Source organism: Neopsephotus bourkii, unplaced genomic scaffold (genome assembly GCF_033783945.1).
Source record: "Neopsephotus bourkii isolate Nb327-2 ecotype Australia unplaced genomic scaffold, CSIRO-AGI_Nbou_v1 NB_998, whole genome shotgun sequence".
Taxonomy (NCBI): Eukaryota; Metazoa; Chordata; class Aves; order Psittaciformes; family Psittacidae; genus Neopsephotus; species Neopsephotus bourkii.
In genome coordinates, this window is record NW_026901490.1 from 3,759,268 (window position 1) to 3,770,678 (window position 11,411).

The following is an 11,411-nucleotide window of genomic DNA, read 5'->3' on the forward strand; positions in this document are numbered from 1 at the left end:
ATACTGCCATTTTATACTCTTTTGTATATGGAATTCTGATGAAGACTGAGGTACCTTGAGACTATGCTTCAGGCCAAGGTCAGACACAGAAAACCTCTTTTGTACCCAAGCATTTACTCTCTTGTTATATTCATATTCATTCCTGGCATGTCCAACTAAATATATATGTATCAGATGTAAAATCATATTAACCTGCTGCTCACTCTCTCTACTACTTGCTGATGTTCCGTGCTAATGCTTTATTCTTTTTTCCATATTAAAAAGCTACAGGTGATAATAGACTCCTTTCTTAAATTCTTCCTCTGATAAAGCACTGCTGCTCTTACACTTCTGTTGATCAGTAAACAACTGGAGAAAGGAGAGCTGAGCAATTGTACTTGGGAAGAGAGCTGTACAAGAAGTTGTGCCTTTGTTAAAACTCTGTGGAAAGATTTGAGAATTCCAGTTCAGCCAGGAAAAACACTGTTAGCAAATGTGCCCTTCATGTTGTGAGTGTAGCTCAGAAAAGGCACACTCATTAGTTGGATGATGGTGGTGAGGACGGTTACTTTTCCCAAAGCCAGATGCCTGTTTGATCTTTGTTACAAAGAACTCTCCTCTAAAGGATGGCATGCCAAAGACAGCTCAGTATGGAGGAGAAATCACAAAAGCTTCCAGGAACCTAAAGCCTCCATTTGATTCAGCCAGACTTCTTTTGGAAGAAAAGGCCTCTTTTACAATATTTTAGAGAGATCTGTGTCCTCTGCATGCCAAAACATGGAATTGCAAAGCTAATGCTTCATCCGTTGTTTATCAGCTTTTCATCAAACAGAATTTCCCCCAGGCACGTGTTACTGGGTGCCAAATATTAAATGTGCAGACTGCAGAAAGTCAGTGGGGGAATATTAAGAGTATCACTTTTCTTGTGTATGTGTGTGTGCAAACTAATAGAAAACTTACCTAAATCTGTACCATTATGTTACTGGAACACTATGAAAGAAGTAACAGTTTCCCCAGGAGATATTAGCACTTCAACATGGGGAAAATTTTGAAATAGATATTGGGTAGTATTCCTTTAAAGCAACAAAAATTTTAGTAGCTGAGGAAGGTTTCAAGCATAAAAATGAAACTGCTGTCAAAACAGCCATCAACATTGAATGGTATCTGGTTGTCAGGTAATCTTGCTGGCACAAAAAGAGGGGAATGTTTACCAGTCACTTGCACAGGAATAACATTGGCTTCCAGATGTGATCAATGCAGACTGTACTTTTCATTGATCTCTGCAATTTATCTCAGCTAATCTGCTTCTGTGTTTTGTGCTTGGCTGACATTTTTTTATATGAGACTTGGTTTTACAGAATAGATAGCTTTTCCCACAAGACCTAGTTTGCAAACAAGATTGTAACCTGATCTCTTGATTAAATTTTATCAATAGACAGTGACAAAATATCTATAGCTGCCCCCCCCCCTTTTTTTTTAACTGACACTCTTGGAACTTTATTTCATTAGGACACTACTCCTATGTATGCACCAAATCCTTTGTATTTCATGGTTAACTGGTGAGTCTAGTGCTTACTGTACATAAAGAAATAAGTTTGGGGGATGCGTTGAAGTTTGTGTATTAGCAATTCCTTTGGATGTCATGTTTGCCACTGGGTTGCCTTGCTAAAATGTAGGCATGATTTTGAGGGAAAAGCATCTGCAGAGACAGTGTGCATACATCTCTTGATCACATTTTTATCTTTTTTAATTACAGCTGCAGAAGACCTAAGTGCTTTCAGTTATGTCCTGTGATTTAAAGGAACAAAGGGAGGATAAAAAATTACTACTATAGCTGGATCTCTTCCTCAGCTTTATTAAAAACAGAACAAAACAATTTTTTGCCTTCATATGTAAACAAAACACTGAAAGTGACCTCCCAACAACACTGGCAACTACCTAACATTCATATTATGAGCAAGCTGACAATTATAAGCTTCATTGAATGGCAATGAATATGTATTCCATATCACCTCAAATTGCGTAGTATCATCTTAATTCATGTGTAGCTTGACAGCATATATAGACCTCTTCTAGTGATCGTTCTCTGCACAGCCATATGAAACTCAGGTTGTTTCTCATGAAACAGAAGAAAATTGATATCAGAAGCATGTTGGAAGCTCAAGGGAAGGTAGTAAGTGATGCATATTTATTAATATGAGCAGATTCTGCTTGTAATGAGAAGTTTTGTGGGGAAATAAATCTAATTAGACTTCAACAGTATAAGTATGTTCAGTGAGCACAAATAAAGCTAAAAATAGAGACGAAATCACATATGTTCATGTGTATGTGTTTAGCTATTGAGTATCCTTATGTACAAAATCAAGCACAGTTTCTGGTGTTGCTTTAGTGATGTTTTTATGTGGGTAAGATATAATCAGGCTACCTCTGATATGAGATAGTCAATGAGATGCAATGTTTCATCAGATTCTACAACACAAACTTTCATATTTTATGAGTTGTACAGCAAATATCTATACAATATAGACCATACAGATTGAAATTCCAGCTTTTGACTGAAGGTTTTACATTTCCATATACCATTATGTTAAACAAAATAGAGTTTTAAGTGATGGATATGTTCTGCACTGATTTGAGTTCTGTGTAGCCCTGTTGCAGTTAATACGCTCAGTTCATTTCTGGTGCAATTTCACTAAATTCAGAATGTTAATAGTCAGCATAGCTACACTAGGGATGAACTAAATCTGGTAGGATTGCACTAAGCGCATAAGATTATTGAAATAGATACCCACTTGTGCATTATGTCATAATTTAAAAACAATTAAATAAAAACTTAAGTCTGCAGTTCTTCTCTTTACATACAGAAAAACAATTGATGTCTAACGAAAGTGCTATTGTGAAGAAGAACAGCTTGAACCATGATCTTAATGAAAATAGTAGGTTTGTTCTGTGTCCCTAATTCAGCAACTTTATAACAATGTATATTTAACAGAAAAGTAAAATAAAAAAAAATTATATGGTCCTACTGGTTCTAAGAAGACTTAAGGTTTTACTCTGAAGACACTCATGATTAATAATATTCATATGGGTGTTGTGTACCCATAAGTTTAGAATAACTGCTAAAAATAAATGAATTCAAATAGTTACTGGCAATTTAAAAGAAAATGATTGCCAGCCTAGATCCACCTACCGCAATGTATGGGCTTCGTAGGTTTGTATTTAGAATCATAGAATCATGGAATCATAGAATGGTTTGTGTTGTAAAGGACCTCTTCCGAACCCACTGCAATGCGCAGGAACATCTTCAACCAGATCAGCTTTCTCAGAGACCTGTCCAACCTGACCTTGAATGTTTCACAGTGACAAGGCATGTATCACATCTCCAGGAAACCTGTGCTATGTTCACCATCATAATTGTAAAAAACCTCTTCCTTATATCTAGTCTAAATCCACCCTCTTTTAGTTTACAATTACCCTTCATCCTATCGCATCAGGCCCTGTTAAAATGTTTCTCCCCATCTTTCTTGGAATCTCCCTTTAAGTATTGAAAGGACACATTAAGATCTCCCTGGATCCTTCCTTTCTCCAGGCTAAACAACCTCAGCTGTCTCAGCCTTTCTTCATAGGAGAGATGTTCCGTCTGATAATTTCTGTGGCCCCCCTCTGGACTCGTTTCTACAGGTCCATGTCTTTCTTGTGCTGAGGACTTGAGGACTGGATGCAGTAATTTGTCTTAAAAAAAAAAAAAATACCACTGATTCAAAATAGCTTTTCCATCTTCCCATTCTCACTTCACACTTACCTAGCTCTAATACTCATCTCTTTCATGATTTTGACTTTGTCTCTTGAAATAGCATCTGTGTTGATTTTTAATTTTTTAAGGCTGTTTTTTTGGTGGGGGGAAGAGCAAGAACTTTTTTGCTTGAATGATCCCCTCTCTGTAGTGTAGATGTCACCATACTTGTTTCACTGTGATATCTCTCTCCTGTGGTGCTGGTTGAATTTCAGTCTCAGTGACTTAGAAAAGAAGCATGCCTACCCTTGGCCTAACTTTGCAATGTACCTTTGGAGGAATTAATAACCATCCTTTTCGTGAGCTTTTCAATGATCTGTTTCATGACTCTAATATCCAGCATGTCACAATATTATTTTTTAAACTTGGTTACATTTTGACACTACTCATCAGATGGCTAGTTGACATACAATTACTGTTTTGAACGTGGATCACTGATTGTCTTCAGCTATTTTTCCTGAAGCTATGGCAGATCAGGCAGGTGAGAGTACAGTTGCACCAGAAGTGCGACTATTATGCACTGGTAGAAAGCAAGCTGCTTCCAGATAGGCAAGCTCTGACATACTGTCCCCAGTTTTCACTGCCCATGAGCCCATTATCATCATGAATGCCATGTGAGGTCTTCTAAGAAAAGTGGCTATGAACCCAGTATCAATTTAAATATTTTCTCAAATTCTGAATCTGTATTTCTGTAAATTCTGCTGCATAATTCTTTCCACTAAGTAGTTTTGTCTCTTTAAATTCAGTCTATTACTAGTTTTACAACCCAGTCTATCTTCTTTGATTGTTTACAGCTGAGTATTAAGTAAACCATTGTCACAGTATACATTCCAGCATGTTACAGTAACTCCAAAATAGGCAAATCCTTTCTTCAAGTGTGACATCTTCCCTCATTTTGGTGTCTGGCAGTAAAGCCAACCAGATGGTCCTCACTGATTTGTATTGTGTGTGAGGCATCTCAGTGCTTTTATGTCAGGGCACAGATTTGTCTCATCTAACAGTGGCAGAGAAGTAGCTCCTTTGTTGTTTGTGGTTCAGATGGCTGGCAGCACACACAATCCAGGAATGGCAGTCCTCCAGATTTAATATGATGCTGAGGTTGACTAGTAGAGGAAATTGAACAAAGGAGGAAATATGAAAGTTGTGCTGTGGTTTTTGTTAAAATGTTATTTTCATGCGGAACTTGGCCACAGTTAGGGAAAAAGTCAAATTATATGTCAACTATTTTGTTACAATCCCAGGCTAGGGGAGGACTAGTAAGTGGAAAAGGCAGTGCCTAGTGACCAAGTCTTTGCCAGCGTGCCCATCCTTGGCCAAGATGGAGTGGTCTTGAACAATATGTTGTGCGGTTTTCCTTTGTCAAACAAATTAGTAAGTATGGTACCATAATATGAGAGCATGTGTAACAGAAAACAAAAAGGAGTAATCTGTAGAAGAAAAGGATTACTGGAGTGTAAGAGAAAGGTGAAGTATGGGTTCAGAGAGGAGAAATTTTGAGATCCTTCAGTTTGTCACAGTAACTAACACCATGTCTTTTCCAGGTGTGATAGTTTGCCATCACAAAAGACAAAAAAACCCACTTGCTCTGAAAGCCGGGTAGCTCAGCAACTGTATTGTAGAAATATTTCTGCATAATAGACTGGCTTTATTCTTTCTGTAAGCACTTTCTACTGACCACGGCTAGATGTGGCATAATGGAGGAGGTGAACGTTTGGTCAAACCTGTACAGCCTTTTCTGTGTTCTTATGTCTTCAATTGCTACTTTTCTTTGCCCCACTACTATCTGTTTAGTGGAAGTAGTTTTTGCTGTTACCTTTCTAAACTCCTAAGTGGTGCTATGTCAAAATATAAAAAATATCGACCTGACTATCTCAGTGCCTGGGAAGTTATCTGAAGTTCAGCACCTATAAAATCCTGATCTCCAACATTTCTTCTATGTTTTAATGATTTTGTGACCAGCCTGGAAAAAGATAAAAACAGAGGCAAACAACAGGAATTTAAAGGACACTTAAAATGTGATAGTTTCTTGAATGCAGGTTTTATATTTGAATCTTAATTTGTTGCAAGTAGGGATAAGAGGCTCCCAACTTAGACCTGTACAGCATCCATGTAGTATATGTAGCTTTTTATTTAGGTACATAAGATGCATTGTCAACAGAGTTAATCTTTACAGTTTATGAGGTAATGTGTGAAGAAATAATGAATCATTATTTTATATCACTTTTTAACCTTAAGTTTCCAGGTTTGTAAAAGAGTTTGGTTATGCTTATCCTTATTTTTCAAATTAAGAAACTGAGTCATAGGAAAGTGGTGTTCTTCCCTACAGCTTAGAGGCACAACTGGGAATAGAACATAAGTCTAAACTGACATAATTTGCTTTAACTGTATCATCTAGAATACTTGGAGTACTGAGACCTCATTTGGAGTATTGTGTGCAGTTCTGGTGTCCTCAACATAAAAAAGACATGGAACTGTTGGAACAAGTCCAGAGAAGGGCCATGAGGATGATCAGGGGACTGGAGCACCTCCCATATGAAGATAGGCTGAGAAAGTTGGGGCTGTTTATCCTGGAGAAGAGAAGGCTGTGTGGAGACCTCATAGCAGCCTTCCAGTACCTGAAGGGGGTCTATAGGGATGCTGGAGATGGACTATTAATTAGGGACTGTAGTGATAGGACAAGGAGTAATGGGTTAAAACTTAAACAGGGGGAGTTTAGATTGGATATAAGGAAGAAATTCTTTCCTGTTAGGGTGGTGAGGCACTGGAATGGGTTGCCCAAAGAAGTTGTGAATGCTCCATCCCTGGCAGTGTTCAAGGTCAGGTTGGACAGAGCCTTGGGTGGCATGGTTTAGTGTGAGGTGTCCCTGCCCATGGCAGGGGGGCTGGAACTTGATGATCTTAAGGTCCTTTCCAACCCTAACTATTCTATGATTCTAAGATCATAAGACAGAGTTTTCCTTGTAGTCAACCATACCCATAAAACCCCCAACTATAAATACCAGTAGCAATGTTTCTTTATATAATTTGAGACTCTCTTATAGCTTCATCCCAGACTGAATAAATTCTGGGAATGTCAGCTATTAGTCACAACATCAAATTGCAGCTGTAACTGTTCGCACTGTTCATCTGTAACTATTAATTCTGTCAGCAAATTTGCATGCTCTTTACTGAATCACACAAACTTCCCGTGGAAGGTGAAAGTTCTTCAGTGGGAAGAGCTGAATTGTCTTGGTAGACAAGAAGAAAAATGTTGGTTTTAATGCCAGTATTTTTAAATTAATAGGTGTTTGCCCTATTACCTATTTCCTATTTGAAATGTGACTGATTGCTAATGGCACTTGGGAAAGCTTGTTAATGAATTTTTTTTTCTCAGCAAGAATAACAGAGAGCAAAAAGGCTTTCTGTGGGCCAGGCTGGGATGATGAATGCCAGAGATGAGTCTTAGCAGAACAGAAATCTCCTGACAGCATTGATGTCATGAACTTCCTTCCCCACTCTTGTTTTAGATAAACGAAAACAAATATGTCTTCCTTAGGAGTTCAGCTGGCATCTTTTTCTTGCCAAGAGGATGCTCTTCCTAGTGATTCCTTACTAGCTTTGTTGCATAATTGTGCCTAGATTTCTGCCTTTCATATTAAAACCAGACTACTGTCCTACTTGTTGGTTGGTACTTAAATAAGTAAATGTTCTAGAAAGAAGTAATAGGAAACAACTGATTATTTTTTCCATGTTTTGTTACACAACCTGAGCCTCTGCTATTCTGCTGCACTTTTCACAACTATAAATGTCTGCACATTTAATCACTTAGCTGTGTCATATATGTGGGCTTTTATGTATGTAAGTGAATTTGCTACTGAATCTCTTGCTTATTGCAGAGATACCTGGGAAGATTCAAGGCAAACAGGGTAATTCAAGTTCAGCAGAGTCCCTCCCCTTCATGGTCAGGATTTTCATGAGTAAGAAAGGAAGGATACTTTTTACTTTTCTTAGTAGCCAATAAAAATTACAAATTTTTCTTCTGGCATACAGAGTTCACAGTTAAGCATTAAGCTCCAGTCAGCAAGTAAGAAAGCAGAAAATGGGAAAGAGATTGTTCTTTTTTTTCAACAGTGCACATTCTCCTTGGGTTGCTTTAAGTCACCTTAGGCTGTTTAGCCAGTACGTCTGTGAGACATATACTGAGGCTTTGCCTTATGCTGTATTGAATCTTTGGACATCCACATAGTATGTGCATGGTTTTACTTCAATGCATCAGCAATACAAAAAGCCCTGACATGTTTCTGTTATAAATCTCTCTGATTAGTAAGGGAGTTATATTCAGGAAACTAGCTTTTATCGGTGCATTGAACCTTTAGGAGTGTTCTGAAGAATGGTACTTTTTCATGTATTTCCTAATGGGAAATGTGAAAAATCCCCATTATTTTAATTGCTAGGGAAAGTGTTATAAATGATGCATGAAAGTTTAGATCCTTTAATAGAGTAAAATGAAGTTATATGACCGACTTGGTAGAAAAGTGGAAGACTTGTACAGGAGGGACACTGAGAGGCTTTCACCTAATAAAAGGAATCCCTTTTTAGTTTTCACACTCTCTGAGTGTTCTTCAGATTTAAATTGGCATTTCTTTCCCAGGCACTAATGAGCCAGTTGAAAGAAAATTCTTGGTAATGAATGACATCGAACTGATGACAAAGCAGAAAGTGAGTACAGTAAGGGAAGAAAATAAAAAGACTAGCACACTTGTTAAGATGAAACAACTTCTGCAAGTACCATGAAAGGCTGCTGGGGAGCAGACAGCTTCTGAACAAATCATTCTCCAAGGAAAGCTAAAAACTCCCTGCCTGCCCACAAGGCTTTCTTTCCTCCCTCTCCTCAGTGTCTTTCCTATGGATTATTGTTTTCATGTGTATGTTTTCTCTGGCACACAGTTAACAGCTTGGAATACAAAGGTTGTACATAAAAAAAACTTTGTTTCAGATTAGTATCTTGCCAGAGAGAAGGATGTTGTAGTGGACTATATTGAAGACCTTACAGAAGTCCAGATAGTTGACACTTGTAGCTCTTCCCTTGTCCACTGATCTAGTCACTTGTCATTTTTATGGATGACCCAGTCCTAAAGGAGTTAACATATACTATAGTAGCTCTCCCATGTGACTCTAGCCCGATGGCACCAGGAAAACTTAGAAAACATGACTCCAAGAAGTATAAAACCTTATGCTACCACATTAAATCCCAGGTTGCCTAGAGAGGTGGTAGATTCCCTATCCCTGAAAAAGTTTTAGGTCAGGTTGGATGGGGCTCTGAGCAACCTGACCTAGTGAAGATGTACCTGCTTATTGCAGGGCAGTTGGAAGAGATGACCTTTAAGGGTCACATAAGGAGATCAGGTGATTTTAATAGATACATTAATTTAAAAGATAGGCATTGGTGGCATAAGTAATACTTACAGTGCTGTTCCATTATAATTTTTTTCAGGGAAGAGAATATCTATTTTATTTTAAGAACACTTTGTGTATTAGCAGTCCTATATTACACACATTGCTTCATAATATTTTGTAAAGAAGTGGGGTCAGATTCATCACTGCTGTAATCCCAGTAAAATCTTAGTCATTTTAGAGCCAGTGGCTACCCCCACATCATCTGACAGCAGCAACCCATAATGTGAATACAGTCTTACCTCCACTGCTCTCAAAACTGTAATTTTGACATTTGAAGTCCTCCAAGGCAAAGGATGAGAACATGACCCTCCTTTGCAGACAAGTAGACATTCTCAATCCTCTCTCCTCCCCAGAGCAGGGACACCTTTCAGGTAAGTTTTGTGCCTCTGACTATATTGGATGATACCGGGGTGGAACTAAGCTTAATGAAATACCAGTTGCTTACTTTTCCACACGAGCTCAGTTAATCTCTGACTTACTTTGGATTTTAGTGCTAATGCAGTAAGTGAATTTATCAATGGCAATTCCAGATCTGTATTTTTGTTGCTTCCATACGATGCACTATTTGTGAATTGAAATCATGAAAGTTCCTACTGAATGCAAGCGGTCGTACAGTGTCGAACTGGTTATAATGAGAAGTTAAGCCCAGCTGCACCCCTCCCCGCTGATCTCTGAGGACTGGCTGGAACACATGGGCTGCGATTTTCTGCCAAATTTCTATACTCATAATGCAACACTTAGGTGTATGAGACATGTAGACAGGGTTGTAGGTCCTCTGCACAGGCTACTATGCCCATATGCAGGCATATTTGCATATTTGAACTCTCACTGGGTGCCTATGTTTGAAAAGGGAAAATTGAAGCTAAGCAGAGATTTTTACAGTACGTATGGACTACATAAAAAACATTTGTGAAGTAAATTCGAGCTCTTGTTAATTTTTTTGTTTTGTTTTGTTTTTGTATAATCACTGCTGTAAAAGGCAGAAATCATCCTGACAAGCTTCACTGAAAAGAACACTGCTTCACACTAACAATAACTTCATTTGTTTACCTGAATTTATTAGAAGTGTGAGGAAAAAACTTGAGACTAACATGCAGTGTCAAACTCCAGTTGAATCAGTCAGTGAGGAAGCAAGGAGTGTGGTAGAAGAAAGAAATGAGGATGAAATGTCCTTCTAGCTTCAAGAGAAAACCAGTGGCATTAAAAATCTTACTGTTCAATTCTGGGATTAGCATTAGGGGTTTTTTGTCATTGGGAAGTAGGTTCTAAGGCCATTCTGCAAGGCCAATAGACCTTGAAGGACAAGTATTGGTTACCTTTGCCGCAAACAAGAATTTGACTCACTTTATATTGTTTTAAGCTCAAATAATTTTCTGCCTTTTGCAGGGGAAAAGAACTAAGTTCTTCTGCTAGAGTAGTTTTCTATTTTGTTTTTATCTCGTTCTTCATTAATTCTACTGACAATTTTCAAAAGACAGAAGCATAGTCTTATTGGTATGGTCCACAGTGTGTGCATGTAGTGTGCATGTATCATTCACTGTACAGTCAATAAATTTCAAAGTCCTTTGTTTAAAAAAAAATATTGGGGTAAATATAAATGTATTTGGGATATTTTGGGTAAACCCCAAATCCCTTGCAAGCTGGATAATTCTTATTTTGTAGGACTGGTATCACCTTTTAACTCTGAAGTTACAAACTTCCTTTGCAAATGCTCAGTACTTGTGACTGAGTGGCTGACTTTTCTTGTAAAAAATCATGAGGCTGAGATTACAGGAAAAGTTTATTTATCCTCAGTAAAATCCTCTTGTATTCATTTCCGTTGTTTAGTAGAATAATTTTTCATCTCTCTGTTTGGACCAGTGCCAAAAATCTTTGTCATCCCACACTTAGGCTTTGGCAAGTTGGGGGTATGCTTGAGGTACTTGAATTTATCTAGTGCTTGTACTGTTCTTAGTTACACTGAAGATGACAAACAAAACTAAACTCATTTCTCAGAGAAAAATAAATCTTGCATACACCAAAGTAATTCCACTAGCCAGTACCTTCCTCAGCTTCCAGAGTCACAGATGTTTTCTTCTAGTTGTCAGTTTTATCCAATTTGACAGGAAGATAGGAGCAGGAAGCTATCTGTGGAATTGTATAATTTTCTTTATGATCACACAGGGAAATAGCCTTCACCCAGTGCAATATTTATAAATGCAAT